The sequence below is a fragment of the Amphibalanus amphitrite genome, unplaced genomic scaffold (assembly GCF_019059575.1).
Source record: "Amphibalanus amphitrite isolate SeventyFive unplaced genomic scaffold, NRLGWU_Aamphi_draft 000269F_arrow, whole genome shotgun sequence".
Taxonomy (NCBI): Eukaryota; Metazoa; Arthropoda; class Thecostraca; order Balanomorpha; family Balanidae; genus Amphibalanus; species Amphibalanus amphitrite.
This window is the reverse complement of record NW_024881764.1, coordinates 161161-178853: the sequence shown is the minus strand read 5'-3', so window position 1 is coordinate 178853 and position 17693 is coordinate 161161.

The following is a 17693-nucleotide window of genomic DNA, read 5'->3' as shown; positions in this document are numbered from 1 at the left end:
TGTCTGGGAGAAACTGAAAGTATTGGATGTCGGCGGGAACCTGAACTGTAGCTGGCAGAAGTACCCGACTCTCCTGCCGGTTCCTGGTCTGGTAGTTGTCGTTGATGAGTTGTTGGGCTACCAGAAAGTCCCGCCACTGTTGGTTAAACATAGGCGGGGGGAGCACCAGTGGCGGGGCCCGTCCACCGGGCGCTGGCTGGTCGAACCCAGGCGCGGTGTCGAATATCTGGTTCGACGGCTGGGAAGAGCGAGACGGAGGGGGCGGCTGCAATAGCGCCGCCGCTCGACGGGTAAGCTGAAATACTTGCATGTTTGATGTCTGCATTTGTTACGTGATTTGACTCCCCTCTTGTATTGGTTTTTAAAATCTAACCCTGATCTGGCCTGTCTGGATAGGTGGCGCCACTATCGCCTTGGGTGGCATTTATGATTACAGAAAATCTTATCTAGCGTACCAATTATTGGGTTTAGGGCAAATATTTTGTTATCGCTCATCATATAATGAATCAGCGCCATAAAATATTGCTGTCTCCCATCGATTCTAGATTATCGACCCACCCTACTGTGCATTCATTTGCCATTGAACGAACTTCAGCCCTTCAGACCAGCGGTGCGTGTTGTTCTCTTTCATCCAACAGCAAAGCTTTCCTGTTCGCGCGTTCCACTGATCCCTGAAAAATAAAGGGCATGGAAATGTTCGTTAAAGTAGGCAGAAATAAATGGAATGTGCTATAAAGGACAGAATCGACAGACACAGAAATTTATACTAAATTTGCCGGTGCAATCTTTAAGACGGAAAATATCTAATGAAAAATGGGAACAATTATAAATGAACTGAAAATCCAGTTTTGTTTAGAAAGGTCATAAAGAAGAACGTCACAAACATTTATCTTTCGTTTCTGTTGCAGAATCAATAGAACGTGCTTTAAAATTAAGCAGTTAACACGGAATGCCAACATAAATAACATTGGGGTGTTTTTTACGGATAGATTCATAATAGCATGGTTATCTGGAGCTGTAAAATAGAGTTATGAGGTCTATGTAGCACGAGAACGGCACGGCATGAATAATAGCGCAACATCAGCGCTAAGTAGCAGGGGTCGGTTTATCGCCCCTCCCCCCTGTGGTATTTCCCTTATAACAGGTCAGTGCCTTGAATTTCATAATCCTCACATGTTGATCATATTACATATTGGAGCATCAACCGCAAAGGCGTGCAAATGTGGGCGCATTTTCAACGTGCTTAATCGGTTGCAGTAACTAAATTAAAGCCCAGGTTCCACTAAGCGATTTTTTCCGTGCGATTTTGCGATTTGCGATATCGCATCGCAAAAAAATGCGAATTCTGAAGTTTTTTTGCTATTGCGTGAACGATATCGCATGAGGTATATTACGTGACGTTTCATGCGCAATATCGCTCACGCAATATCGCAAAAAAGTTAAGAATTCTGAACTTTTTTCGATGCGATATCGCAATATACCTAATCGCACGGAAAATCGCGTAGTAGAGCCTGGGCTTAAGGAATATTTCTGTCTAACATGAGATCTTCGCATTTTGTTTTGTTGCACATGCTGCTTTGCTACATGTAGGTATACCTCTAACCAGTGGCGGTCGCAGGGGGGGGGGGGCCATCAGGGCCATGGCCCCCCCCCAAAGGCAAATCAGGGGGGGCCATCATATCATTTGCCCCCCCCCCCAAACAACCGATGGGCCCCCATGGCCGTATGGGGCCCTGGCCCGTATTCGATTGTCACGAGGCTCGAGAAACCAACGCCAGCCATTAACAGCTCCCATACCAGTCTTTGAGGGTCCTACACTGACCTCTGAGGGCCCTTCAGTGGCGGTCAAGCGTCCACATTGACCGCTGAGGACCCACATTGACCTCTGAGGGCCCTCCACTGGCCTTTGAGGGCCCCTAAACCGGCCTCAGGGGCCCAACCAGCCTCTAGTGGCCTCATTTCTGTCTCTCGAGGCCCAAGACTAACCTTTAAGTTAAGTGTCTCTGAGGGCCCCGCACTGGATTCTGAAGACCCGATGTCGGCCTCTGAGAGCCCGCATCGGCCTCTGGGGCCCATCTTGGCCGTTGAGGGCCCTCCGCTGGTCTCTGGGGTCCAACGCCGGCCCATGCCGGCCTTTTAGGGCCCCACACTGACCTCTAAGGGCCCCATGCTGGTCTGTAAGGACCCACATTAGCCTCTAAGGGCCCCCCGCACTGGATTCTGAAGACCCAATGCCGGCCGCTCAGGGCCCGCATCGGCATCTGAGGGCCCATCTTGGCCTTTGAGGGCCCTCTGCTGGCCTCTGGGGTCCAACGCCGGCCAATGCCAGTCTTTTAGGGTCCCATTCTGACCTTTGAGGGCCCCATGCTGGCCTGTAAAGGCCCACATTAGCCTCTGAGGGCCCCCCGCACTGGAATCTGAAGACCCGATGCCGGCCTCTAAAGGCCTGGCTACACTATGCGTTTTCTGCGTGCGTTTTTTGCGTGTTTGCGGGTTTTGCGTAATATCGTTCTAGCAAAAAGGTTATTATTAATTAAACTTCTTTAAAATTTATATAAAAGTTAATAAAACGTTTATGTTAATTAAAAGTTTATATGAAAAAACATATAACAAAAACGTAATGTCGTTTCTTTCTAGAACGATATTCCGCAAATCACGCAAACTCGCAAAAAACGCACGCAGAAAACGCATAGTGTAGCCAGGCCTTAAGGGTCAGCATCGGCTTCTGAGGGCCCATATTGGCCTTTGAGGGCCTTCTGTTGGCCTCTGGAGTCCAACGCCGGCCCATGCCGATCTTTTAGGGCCCCACACTGACTTCTGAGGGCCCGTACTGTCCTGTAAGGACCCACCTTAGCCTCTGAGGGCCCCGCACGGGCTTCTGAAGACCTGATGCCGGCCTCTAAGGGCCCGCATCGGCCTCTGAGGGCCCATCTTGGCCTTCGAGGGCCCTCTACTGGCCTCTGGGGTCCAACGCCGGCCCATGTCGGTCTTTTATGGCCCACGCTAACCTCTGAGGGCTCCATGCTGGCCTGTAAAGACCCACATTAGATTAGCCTCTGAGTGCCAAATTCGGTCTCTGATGGTCTCAAACTGCCCTTTGGAGGCCCTGTACTGGTCTCTGAGGGCCCTAAACTGGCCCCTAAGGGCCCAAACCAGCCTCTAAAGGTCCCACACCGGCCTCTGATGGTCCCATTTCTGTCTCTGGGACCCAAACTGACCCTTATGTGCCTCTGAGGGCCCCGTACTGGCTTCTGAGGGATCGATGCCGGTTTCTGAGGACCCGTAACGATCTTTAAGTGCCTCATACCGACACCTGAGGCCCCACACTAGCCTCTGAGGGGGCCCAAAACTGGCCTATGAGGTCTCTACACCGGCCACTGATGGCCCTATTATGTTCTCTGGGGGCTCAAGCCTTACCTTTGGACGTCACGCACTTGCCTCTGAAGGCCCACATCAGCCTCTGGGGCCCTACCTGGGGCTTTTGAGGCCCTTCGCTGACCCTTGGGTCCAACGCCGGCCTCTGGGGGTCTGACACCGTACTATAAGGGCCCCATTGCAGCCTCTAGGCGATAGGTATCGCTGAAGCGCTATCGATGGGCCGATAAGTGTAGGAACCATGGGTGCAGTGGGCGCAGTTGCACCAACAATAATTCTGCATAGGGTGCAGACCATGTATTCTGCATCCACAATAATCTGGAACAAACCCCTTTTTCTCAGCAACACTACTTTCCATGCAGCACGACAAATTTAGGATATTTTGCCCACTATCCATCTTTCGAAGCATTTGCTACTGTAATGGTCTTCAAAACTTACATTTGTGCTCAAGTACCTAAAAAACAAAAATGAAACGGAACACGTGTGATTGAACAGTGAACAGATACCGATGACCCACTGTCAAAAGTTTTAGCACGATGATCTCAGAAAATGGCAAAGTTAGCCGTCTTTACTTTTGCGGTAGTCCATTCACATTTGCGTGAGTTATTGGCATTATCAATGCTTTAAAATGCACTTATCGGTACCTCTTTTCGACATGGAACATCCTCAAAGCTCGCAATGAGCCTCCGCTCGGGTGCCGCTCCCTACCCCCCCCCCCCCCGCTTCACCGGCCATGGCCTGGATTTCTGCACCCGTGCACTACGCCCGTGGGCCCCTTTAAGCTAGCACTGGGCCCCCCGGGTCAGCGCAGGGGCCCCTTTGCCAAGTTGGCCCCCCCCAAACTCCAAGTCTGCGACCGCCCCTGCCTCTAACAAGGTTATCAATCATCTCATCTCCTTTTTAATGCTAATTTTGTTTCATCGCATGTTCTATTTTCACAATGGAAAAGTAATGTACGAGGAGTAGTGCAATGCAACAGGGATGAAATTTGTCACTTACCTGTGACTGCGAGTGCCGCGGTTTTCCATGCACAATCTTCAAGTCTGGCCATAGTGCGACACATTCAGAGATGACTGAGCTTGTGAATTCTCTGCCGTTGTCAGATTGCAAGATGCACGGCGCTCCGAACGTACAAAAAATATCAATAAGTTTGTAGGCCACTTCTTCGGCTCGTTTTGTCTTAAGCGCTCGGAGGCTCACGAACTTCGTTAAATGGTCCTGGTATGTCAGAATATATTTGAAGTCTCCATCTTTTTCACTCTCGAACGAGATTAAATCGACCTGGGCCCTGCCGTTAAAGTCGTCTGACACGATGGGCTTAACCACCACTCCCTTTCTGGGTCGCTTCCTTTTCTCGTCGCAGGTCGCACAACCGGCTAAATACATTCCAACAAGGCTGTAGCCCACATTCAAATACTTCTTCGCAAGCTCTGGCACGAGTTTGTCGCGGCCAGCGTGTCCGAAAGCTAGGTGCAGCTCATTGATTCTGTCAAACAAATCGGACTTTTTCACGAGTTCACGCTCTGAACCTTTTTTCACCAGTTTCTTCGTGTCGTTGTAATCAACAAGACAGAACGTTGTTATCCAGCGACGATGTTTTGGGAGTGAAGGTTTTGCCTCACCATTGTCATATTCTTGTAGGAATTTTTTAATTTCTGCATGCTCACTGTCGGAGTACACTCTTACATTTTTCCCGCGTGACCCGCTCAAAAACTCTTCGACTCTAGAATAAAAAATTTCACGAGACATGCCTTTGCAAGCTGACTGTAACCGCCACCACCTTTCGTCCTTTTCCCGCCACGCTGGTTCAGCGCCACACGCACGCCGCGGTCTAACTGAGGAAACGCTCAGCTCAGCCTGGTGACCTGACCTACCCCGCAGGCAGCCTAATTCCGACGCGCGGCAAAACAGGGAAGGCAGACGGGGGGATTGCGCAGTCAGAGGCGCAGCCAGGAGGGGAGCACATGGGCCTGTCCCCATTGGATCAAGCTTTAATCAGTTTTTATTAATGTGCACAAACGTGTGTACGAGACAATTTCACCGGGAAATTTTCAAACTCCCTGACCGGTCAGGGAGTTTGCAAACTCACGGATTTCTCAAACTCCCTGTAACATATATATATATATATATATATATATATATATATATATATATATATATATATATATATATATATATATATATATATATATATATATATATATATATATATATATATATATATATATATATATATATATATATATGTTACGGGCCAAGTGCGAAGGCTGGTCCGTTTGCGAACGGACTAGTCCATTCGCGAATGGACTAGGCCGTTTGCGAATGGCGGTCCGTTTGCAAACGGACTAGTCCGTTTGCGAATGGCCGGCCATTCGCGAATGGCCTAGGCCGTTTGCGAACGGACGGGTTTGTGGCGTTGCACTTAGCCGCCGGAAGCATGGATCCTCGGATTGGGGTACGATTCCGAATGAATGGGGGACCGCTGGTCGATGCAGGGGCGTCGCCGACGGGGGGTCGGAGGGGTCCGGACCCCCCCCCCCCACACACACATTCTTGAAAATATGCCGGTCCGACGCCCCCCCCCCCCCTCCCCCCCACACATACACTTTTGGCCACGAAAATCGATCAAGAATAAAATAAAATATTTTAAAAACGATTTTGGTGCATTCTCAAAATAAAATTGTCTAAATCGAGGAGTTTTCAGTATTTGGTGGGGAGTACTTTGACTGACCGTCCGACCAGATCCCCTAGTCGAAAATCCGTGGCGACGCTACTGCGTCTATATGTTAAGTTTGTTCTCCGGAGCAGATCTGCGAGCTGGCGCAACTCTGGGTTAAGGTCTCCACACACCTGGTCCATTCGGGATGCGACTTTCCGCTGAACCCTGCACAACGCGGAAATTATATAGCAACGTGTTGCCGCTGGCCAGGCTTCGGCCACCGATCTGGATCTGGGGAGGTCAAATATCCCCGTGACCTTCGAACAGCGGAGAGTCGCGTGGTGTGCGGAGACCATTAGTACCGTGCTCCGGGCTCCCCGCTGATGACCCGACCTGACCTTGGTCGAGTTTGTGGCGCTCGATTCATTCTGCTCTGGTGTGGTGTACCGGGACGGTGCGGCTTGTGTGTGGTGAGTGCGGTGGCCGGTGCGGTGAGTGTTCGAAAAACTGTTGTGTTGCATTGCATTTAACAATACGCGCACTGCAGGGGGGTTGCTTTCAACCCCCCTGTGGTTTTTCACAGATCACGAGAAAACGGCTGCGCGCAGCAAAGCCAAATTTTGTATACCTTTTCTCCCATATTCTGCGCACATTGTGTGAAAATGATGACTCCAGATGACCTAAGGTCAGGTCACCAGGCCAGGTTAAGTGACGTCACCTCCGAAAAAGTTTGCACTTGCACCAAAGCTACAGCTGTTGAGCAATCGATATGAAACTTTCAGGATGTAGTAAGGGTGACACTGACCCGGTTTCCATGGGCACTTTGAGACATAGCGGATTACGGGAGGATTAGGGTGTAATTCCGACCCGTACCTGCTCACGGAACCCATGTTTTTAAGTGGATTAGGGTTCGAATGCCTCCGTTTTATCGGCTGAGAATAAAAAAGTATCTGAAATTACGGAAAGCAGGCTGTAATCGCACTAATCCTTTATTTCACTGATCCGATCAGTGAAATAAGGGATAAGTGAAGGTTGAAATAAAGGTTAAAGGTTAAAGGAAATAAAGAAATAAAGGTTGAGTACCAATACTTTGCACGCATCATTTCACACGGGACTTTGCACATGCCAAGTTGACTTGCCAAGTTGACGTCACTTTGCTGGATATTTCGCACTTGGCCTGACTTCGCACTTGGACTGGGAGCATAAACGCCCGTCCATTCGCAAACGGCCTAGGCCAACTGCAATAACGCACATGGACTAGTCCATTCGCAAACGGCCTAGTCCAAGTGCGTTATCGCACTTGGACTAGGCCATTCGCGAATGGACTAGCCTTCGCACTTGGCCCGCAACATATATATATATATATATATATATATATATATATATATATATATATATATATATATATATATATATATATATTGAAAATGACAGCATAGAAGTGATTAATTCTCTTCTTTTCTAGTGACTCAATCTGTCGCACAAGTTTTTTACCAGTTTCAGCGAATGAGTTTAAGATGGTGCCTATGTTGCATAACGTTTCGCTGGCACTTCCAGCATCATCAGATGACATTGGCACCACTAAACATAATACAAACAATACAAAATACATTCGCGTTCGTTTCGTTTACATAACAATGATATACACTTCGACTCATGACCTATTCATTTATACACACAAATATATGAAACGACACGCGGACAATATCACTCACTACCTCTGCAGGCAGTGCACAGCCGTTGGGTAACATTTGCAGTCAGACTCTCAGAGGCTCACCATCACACAACAGCAACGTTCCCCTCACATGCATCTGCCTGTTGATAGCAGGATCCTTGTCTCTGATGTAGACGGCCTCTAACACCCTTAATCTGTTCACATCGGAACACTTCGCTAGTATTGAGGTGTTGTCTACCACCATAGAGCGGGTCAAGTCGGAGTTGTGGGTTGCTCTCATGTGCTGTTTTGGAGCGCCTGTCTGTAAATGCATGGTTAGTCGTCGTGAAAGTGTTGTTGTTGTGTAGCCGATGTATGTCGAGTTTGAGCGGCGCGCGCAGTCGCCGATAGGGCATGAGAACTCGTACACTACATTGTTGGCCTTTAGGGGGGACACATCTTTAGACAAGTTGTTGTTCATCACGAGGTTAGACGTTCTCGGGCTCTTGTAGTAGATAACAAGATATCTTGGCTCGCTACGCGTCGCGTTGGCCATAAAATGATTAAGGAGAAAATTTGGGACCGATCGGTGTTTGTCCCGTGTTGATCGGACGTCTAGAAGCTTAGATATTCGCGAAAAACTTGTTGAACTTTCAGCTTGCTGTATCACCTGCTACTTGGTAATGTACTGAAAACTTGCTAATGTACTGCAAACCTGCCAAAGGTATTTACTTGCCTAAATACCGCAAAGAACTTGTTCTAAAATACTTGGTATTTACTTGCCTAAATACCGCAAAGAACTTGTTCTAATATACTCGGTATTTACTTGCCTAAATACCGCAAAGAACTTGTTCCTTTCCGACGTTTAAATCAGACATCAGTAGATGATCAAAGGCTTGGCGAATTAGTCTTGGTCTCAAATCGTTTTATGGATGGTTTACAATATAAGTTGTGCATAATCCCTGTTCAAATTTTATAGCACCTACCTAACATTTCTAACATCCATTTCGTGTCCTACCTATTAAGCGATTACAGATACGTTGAGAGAGCCGGTGGGTGGTTATAATGCAATACCTTGCACGGTGAACAGCTTGCGAGTTTTACAGCGGTGCGATTGCTGGGGCTTATCGCTGACTGAAAAGGGTAAATACAGTAAATACAGATGGTTGTGTTGGATCCCTTTGCTTTTGCCCAACATTCAGCGTTGGAATTGTGGCTTTACCGTCCCTCTTATTAAAGTTATCTAACTTTTTGTAGCTTCGTCAGGTTAGACACGACGCGCGCGGCGGTATCCATCTGGCGGCCGCTGGCGGAACTACCGCGCACGGCCCGCACACGGGCCTGGCGGCCGCCAGTGGAACTACTGCGCAGGTGGCAGCACCTGCCCGTGGAGAAGCGGCTGGCAATCGGCCGCCCCACTCCCCACCCCGCCCCCACCCAGCTGGCCGCCAGACCGTGGGAACGACTCGGCTCAGCACTGCCGCACGCGCATTCAGCGGCGGGCTGTCGATTTTTCGAGTGTCGGCTGCCCATCTCCCGAGAGCCGGCCACCTGTCAGCCGCCGCTCGGCTCTGTGTTAAGCATATGGGGACGGCGAATTTCTCCGGGAGGGAAGCACCTCGCTCACAAAAGCACGTGAATCAGCCGCATTCCTGTGTCTGAAGCCAATGCTTAAGAGATATGTGGTTCCGCGGCTATCTCGCAGGCCCTAAGAGAAAAAGCTCGCTGCAAAAACTGAGCACTTCAAAAAACCCGCAAACCGACGCAAATAGAAAAGTTATACAAGATATCTTGGCTCGCTCCGCGTCGCTTTGGCCATAAAAAGATTCGGGAGAAAATTTGGGATCGAATGGTGTTTTTCCGGTGACGATCGGACGTCTAGAAGCTTCGATATTGGCGAAAAACTTGCTGAACTTGCAAAAGTACTTGGTACTTGCTTGGTACTTGCCAAAGTACTTGGTACTTGCTTGGTATTTGCATAAGTACTCGGTATTTGCCAAAGTACTTGGTACTTGCTTGGTATTTGCATAAGTACTTGGTACTTGCTTGGTACTTGTAAAAGTACTTGGTACTTGCTTGGTACTTGCGAAAGTACTTGGTACTTGCACTCGCCCCCCCGTTCCCCCGACTCTACTCCCACACCTACCCCCTCGGGATAATTCCGGGTTCGTCGGGTAGGAAAACTTGCCACTCTACTCCCCCCCCCCCACACAGAGCCATTTGGTATCGATCGGTGTTTATCCCGTGTCAATCGGTCGTCAATAAGCCGAGATATGCACGGCGAATTATTTCAATCGGCGTCGATCAGAATCTTCAGAACGGAGGGACCCACACTCATTTCTGGCCGTATCTCACTTTTCCGAGATGTACGTCAAACTACGTATTTAAAACTACATATTCTACTGCCGAATCTTCAAACTGGGGGTACCTCAGACCGTGGGAACGACTCGGCTCAGCACTGCCGCACGCGCATTCAGCGGCGGCTTGTCGATTTTTCGAGTGTCGGCTGCCGATCTCCCGAGAGCCGGCCACCTGTCAGCCGCCGCTCGGCTCTGTGTTAAGCATATGGGGACGGCGAATTTCTCCCGGAGGGAAGCACCTCGCTCACAAAAGCACGTGAATCAGCCGCATTCCTGTGTGGCGCGCAATGCTGAAGAGATATGTCTGCACGCAGCTATCTCGCAAGCCCTAACAGGAAAAGCTCGCTGCAAAAACTCAGCGCTTCAAAAAACCCGCAATCCTAGTCAAATAGTATATTAAACAAGATATCTTGGCTCGCTCCGCGTCGCTTTGGCCATAAAAAGATTCGGGAGAAAGTTTGGGATCGAATGGTGTTTTTCCGGTGACGATCGGACGTCTAGAAGCTTCGATATTGGCGAAAAACTTGCTGAACTTGCAAAAGTACTTGGTACTTGCTTGGTACTTGCCAAAGTACTCGGTACTTGCCAAAGTACTTGGTACTTGCTTGGTATTTGCATAAGTATTCGGTATTTGCCAAAGTACTTGGTACTTGCTTGGTATTTGCATAAGTACTTGGTACTTGCTTGGTACTTGTAAAAGTACTTGGTACTTGCTTGGTACTTGCGAAAGTACTTGGTACGTGCCCCCCCGTTCCCCCGACTCTACTCCCACCCCTACCCCCTCGGGATAATTCCGGGTTCGTCGGGTAGGAAAACTTGCCACTCTATCCCCCCCCCCCCCCAGAGCCATTTGGTATCGATCGGTGTTTGTCCCGTGTCAATCGGTCGTCAATAAGCTGAGATATGCACGGCGAATTATTTCAATCGGCGCCGATCAGAATCTTCAGGACGGAGGTACCCACACTCATTTCTGGCCGTATCTCACTTTTCCGAGATCTACGTCAAACTACGTATTTAAAACTACATATTCTACAGCCGAATCTTCAAACTGAGGGTACCTCACTCACAATCGCACGTGATTCAGCCGCATTCCTGGTCAACGTCTAATGCTGAAGAGATATGTCTGTACGCAGATATCTCGCAGGCCCTAAGAGAAAAAGCTCGCTGCAAAAACTCAGCGTTTCAAAAAACCCGAAATCCTACTCAAATGGATAATTAAACAAGATATCTTGGCTCGCTCCGCGTCGCGTTGGCCATAAAATGATTAAGGAGAAAATTTGGGATCGAATGGTGTTTTTCCGGTGACGATCGGACGTCTAGAAGCTTCGATATTGGCGAAAAACTTGGTGAACTTGCAAAAGTACTTGGTACTTGCTTGGTACTTGTCAAAGTACTCGGTACTTGCCAAAGTACTTGGTACTTGCTTGGTATTTGCATAAGTACTCGGTATTTGCCAAAGTACTTGGTACTTGCTTGGTATTTGCATAAGTACTTGGTACTTGCTTGGTACTTGCGAAAGTACTTGGTACTTGCTTGGTACTTGTACTCGCCCCCCCCCGTTCCCCCGACTCTATTCCCACACCTACCCCTCGGGATAATTCCGGGTTCGTCGGGTAGGAAAACTTGCCACTCTATCCCCCCCTCCCCCCAGAGCCATTTGGTATCGATCGGTGTTTGTCCCGTGTCAATCGGTCGTCAATAAGCCGAGATATGCACGGCGAATTATTTCAATCGGCGCCGATCAGAATCTTCAGGACGGAGGTACCCACACTCATTTCTGGCCGTATCTCACTTTTCCGAGATCTACGTCAAACTACGTATTTAAAACTACATATTCTACAGCCGAATCTTCCAACTGAGGGTACCTCACTCACAATCGCACGTGAATCAGCCGCATTCCTGGTCAACGTCTAATGCTGAAGAGATATGTGTGTACGCAGCTATCTCGCAAGCCCTAAGAGAAAAAGCTCGCTGCAAAAACTCAGCGTTTCAAAAAACCCGAAATCCTACTCAAATGGATAATTAAACAAGATATCTTGGCTCGCTCCGCGTCGCTTTGGCCATAAAAAGATTCGGGAGAAAATTTGGGATCGAATGGTGTTTTTCCGGTGACGATCGGACGTCTAGAAGCTTCGATATTGGCGAAAAACTTGCTGAACTTGCAAAAGTACTTGGTACTTGCTTGGTACTTGCCAAAGTACTCGGTACTTGCCAAAGTACTTGGTACTTGCTTGGTATTTGCATAAGTACTCGGTATTTGCCAAAGTACTTGGTACTTGCTTGGTATTTCCATAAGTACTTGGTACTTGCTTGGTACTTGTAAAAGTACTTGGTACTTGCTTGGTACTTGCGAAAGTACTTGGTACTTGCACTCGCCCCCCCCCGTTCCCCCGACTCTACTTCCACACCTACCCCTCGGGATAATTCCGGGTTCGTCGGGTAGGAAAACTTGCCACTCTACTCCCCCCCCCCCACAGAGCCATTTGGTATCGATCGGTGTTTATCCCGTGTCAACCGGTCATCAATAAGCCGAGATATGCACGGCGAATTATTTCAATCGGCGTCGATCAGAATCTTCAGAACGGAGGGACCCACACTCATTTCTGGCCGTATCTCACTTTTCCGAGATGTACGTCAAACTACGTATTTAAAACTACATATTCTACAGCCGAATCTTCAAACTGGGGGTACCTCAGACCGTGGGAACGACTCGGCTCAGCACTGCCGCACGCGCATTCAGCGGCGGGTTGTCGATTTTTCGAGTGTCGGCTGCCGATCTTCCGAGAGCCGGCCACCTGTCAGCCGCCGCTCGGCTCTGTGTTAAGCATATGGGGATGGCGAATTTCTCCCGGAGGGAAGCACCTCGCTCACAAAAGCACGTGAATCAGCCGCATTCCTGGTCATCGTCTAATGCTGAAGAGATATGTGTTTCCGCGGGTATCTCGCAGGCCCTAACAGGAAAAGCTCGCTGCAAAAACTCAGCGCTTCAAAAAACCCGAAATCCTACTCAAATAGTATACTATACAAGATATCTTGGCTCGCTCCGCGTCGCTTTGGCCATAAAAAGATTCGGGAGAAAATTTGGGATCGAATGGTGTTTTCCCGGTGACGATCGGACGTCTAGAAGCTTCGATATTGGCGAAAAACTTGCTGAACTTGCAAAAGTACTTGGTACTTGCTTGGTACTTGCCAAAGTATCGGTACTTGCCAAAGTACTTGGTACTTGTTTGGTATTTTCATAAGCACTCGGTATTTGCCAAAGTACTTGGTACTTGCTTGGTATTTGCATAAGTACTTGGTACTTGATTGGTACTTGTAAAAGTACTTTGTACTTGCTTGGTACTTGCGAAAGTGCTTGGTACTCGCAAATGTACTTGGTACTGCACTTTTGTATGTTTCGACTACCTGGTCTGTTTTTTGTATGTTTTGAACGTTGTATGTTACGACTTCCATGTATGCTTTGATAAGTGTACGCTGCGGTCTTGTATGCGCTAGACTGCGGTTGTACCGCTAGGTGGCAGCAGCCACCGGTCCGGCCGCCCCAACTGCGGTCCAGGTGGCAGCAGCTGCCGGCAGACTCGGCAGTTTTTCCCGTCGTCGGGCGGTCGGCGGCGAATCTCCGCAACGGAGGGACCGCCACCGAGTTTGTCACGTGAATCAGCCGCATTCCTGTGAGGCGCGCAATGTTGAAGAGATATGTGTGCACGCAGATATCTCGCAAGCCCTAAGAGAAAAAGCTCGCTGCAAAAACTGAGCGTTTCAAAAAACCCGAAATCCTACTCAAATGGATATTTAAATGAGTTTGATGTCACTGTCTGGGTTGGTAGAAATGCAGTTGCGAGATACTATGTCACGTACCGCTTTTTCATCAGCCTTATAGGCTGATGACATCTTGTTTTTGTTAAAGAGCTTGATATCAGGGTTTGTTGGTGCTCTGTTGGTGTTTGTTTGTGAGTGGAAGTGTTTGTGAAGCTGTTTTCTGATCATGTTGTCAATGTCAGTCAAGCTGAAGTTGTTGTTGACAAGAATGCGTCTGATTCTGTCGAACTCTTGATGTATCAGGGGCCAAGTTGTGCAGTGTGTGAGCGCTCGATGTATGTATGCCCGAATGACGCTCTCCTTGTATCTTACAGGGCTCTCACTCAGGCCATTGAGACAGTTACCGGTGTCAGTGGGTTTTCTGTACACCGAGGTCACATATGTACTGTTTGAAGCATCGACTGACACGTCTAAGAAGGGCATTCGGTTGTCGATGGACACGTCTACTGTGAATTTGAGGAGCGACTTCTCCTCAAGGCCTGATTTTAAAAGCATCAGCTGCTCCTCACTAGAGACATCAACAAAAATGTCATCAATGTACCGGCAGTACAAGAATGGCTTCTCTGCCATGCCCTGCAGAGAATTAATCACTTCTATGCTGTCATTTTCAATGAAAAATGTCTTCATGAAAACCTGCTCCCTTCGTTCACACATATATATATATATATATATATATATATATATATATATATATATATATATATATATATATATATATATATGTTACAGGGAGTATGCGATTTCAGTTAGTTTGCAACGACCCTAGGGTGGTTGTAACCTCCCTGAACGATCAGTTTGTTTGCACCGACCCTAGGGACGTTACAAAATAACTGCTCGTTCCGGGACGTTGTAACGAAACTAGGGTCGTTGCAACCTCCCTAGTTAGTATGCAACGAACCTAGGGTTGTTACAAAATAACTAGGGAGTTTAAGAATTCATCGAGTCTCGTTTCACAGGAGCGCGGTCAACAATCTTGTCCAATGAAAATCTTGTTCAATCTAGTTCATTTAAAAAGAAAAGGAGAACAAAATTTGAACATTCAGCTCAGGAGTATTTCACGACGGCCATGAAGTACACATTTTGTGCAGATTTGTTCAAATTAGATGGGCATTCGCCAGGAAGCCCTTCGTAAAAAAAACGGCTTTTATCCGCTCGTTTCCAGTCTTTTTGTGATTGTAGACGTTCAAACATGTGAAATGATGGTGGTCCCATGCATTATGCTCAAAGTTGCGTCACGATCGGCCGCTTTTAGCGCGAGAAAATCGCGAAAAACGAGGGGTTTTATCGGACCCGCACCCCTAAAAGTGTGGGGGATAACCTGCACACGGATAGCGACGGATATCCATCACACCTACCTGACCTACCCCAGTACCTAACTATATTTTCTATATGTAAGCATATGCTGGCGATATAATGCAGCCAAAATTATCAGTTACGTGCTTTGTCCCGGGCACCACATATACATACTCCTGAGCTGAATGTTCAAATTTTGTTCTCCTTTTCTTTAAACTGAATAGATTGAACAAGATTTTCATTGGACAAGATTGTTGACGGCCCTCCTGTGAAACGAGACTCGATGAATTCTTAAACTCCCTAGTTATTTTGTAACAACCCTAGGTTCGTTACATACTAAATAGGGAGGTTGCAACGACCCTAGTTTCGTTACAACGTCCCGGAACGAGCAGTCATTTTGTAACGTCCCTAGGGTCGTTGCAAACAAACTGATCGTTTAGGGAGGTTACAACCACCCTAGGGTCGTTGCAAACTAACTGAAATCGCATACTCCCTGTAACATATATATATATATATATATATATATATATATATATATATATATATATATATATATATATATATATATATGTGTGTGTGTGTGTGTGTGTGTGTGTGTGTGTGTGTGTGTGTAGGCTCTTACTTCTTAGACCGGTGTCGGGTCCTCCAAGGAAGTAGTTAAAGGAAAGCGCAGGGATTTAGGAGTCGTTGTAGGGATTTGAAAACTCTGCCCTCATATAGCAGTATGGGGTCCTTAGAGACTGCCATACAGTCTCTGTGATTAGAGTGTGACCTAGCTTGACCTGAAAATGGATATCAAAATGCTGCACTTGAATTAAAGGTCAGGTTATGGGGATCCTGTAAGAGTTGTGACTTGTAGATGTCCCGAAAAACCGGCTTGGACCCCCCCCCCAGCACTATCGGGTGACCTCACATGGTAAGAGGATTCTCAGATCGATTTGAAGCTCTTTTGGGGCGGGTATTCATGTGTATAGGAGGTGTCCTGCAAACTGGACCCCTCTCACGAAATTATAGCCCAATCCTAGCATGCTTAGCTAATCCAAGCAATCTTAAACGCATTCATAGTAATAAGACCAGTAAAACGCCCTTTGGGCGAAGAACGAGCGAGCGAGATAGTGAGCCCTGCACGTGCGGAAGGGCGAGAGGGTACTGGGGCATTCAACGTCAAATCAAACACCGAAATCCGTCACCCCCTTCGATTTTTCTGAAAATTTGTAGGCAGACTGGGCATGGTTCAAAACTGAGTTACGTATAAAATTTTCGAAATTTGATTACGTATCGCTGAGATATAGGTCATCGAATATAGCCAAAAATGCCACACATCAATTTTTTAAATGTCTATAACTCTGGTTCCTTTTCTGGTATCAAAATGATATTAAAAGGGGTTTTGTAGGCAATTGATAAGGCTTTGATTCTTAATTATAAAATTAAATTGAAGTGACCTTGAAATGTATTTGACCTTGAATTAAAACAGTAAAATTTAAATAGCAAAAAACACGTCATCTTCGATTTGGGTAATTTTTACATATTATGTCCGTCACAATGTTCCTAACCATCTGTGAAATAATTGGAGTGGGCCATTCATAACTTTCGCGGCAAACGCCGTTTTCATGCATCAACATCACGCAACCGCGCGTGACCTTGAAAGTGTTGGTGTGTAAAAAAATACCTGTGTGGGGCGAAACTGCCGAGTGCCTGGCCCTTCCAATTCAGTGTGAGGGCTACAAAGCATAGATGACATAAATTTCAGCTTGAATTATATCATCGAACCTGATTCCTTATCCCTTAAAGGAAATAGTTCACTTTCACGAAATTATTTTTTTTGCAATGGATTTATGATTTTTTATGTTCAAAATGATCAGCAAAGAAAATTAAACCTATTTATAACAAAAGATTATTTTCTATATTTTGATATAGGAAGAACTTTTCAGTTTCTGTAAGGCACAGGCGATCCAGTATGAAAAGAGCATGGGTCCCGAAAATTCTTCAGAAACTAGAGAAATTATCGCGGTCACCGGCATTTGGGCGATCTGCTGCTGCTGAATGTCCTTATTGATCAGTACGAGAATTTCTCTAGAGTTCTCGTAGATAATTTCTCTAGTTTCTGAAGAATTTTCGGTACCCATGCTCTTTTCATACTGGATGCGAATATATGCAAGGCACACATCGACACCTTTTTCGGGACGAGAAATAGAATATCTTTGCCTAGGGTGATCGTTGGGCTGTAAAAGCTCCTGATTTATGCTCGTCTCAGCCCAGGCTACGGAACTGCTATTCCAGTTCAAAACCCATGTTAAAAAGTGAACTATTTCCTTTAAAGGGACTATCCCACCTTTAACATGGGGTTTGAGTTGAGATAGCCAAGTTTGCGGCGAGGTTCAGAAACCACTATCTATCTAGGTTGCAACCCCCGCAGCCTCTTGGTGTTGAAGAAATTCGTTCCCTTCATTTGAAAATGGGCCTTGTACAAGGCCCTATCTTCAACATGGAGCGACCGTTAGTGTGACGTCACCTCGTTTAGTCATTCTGATTT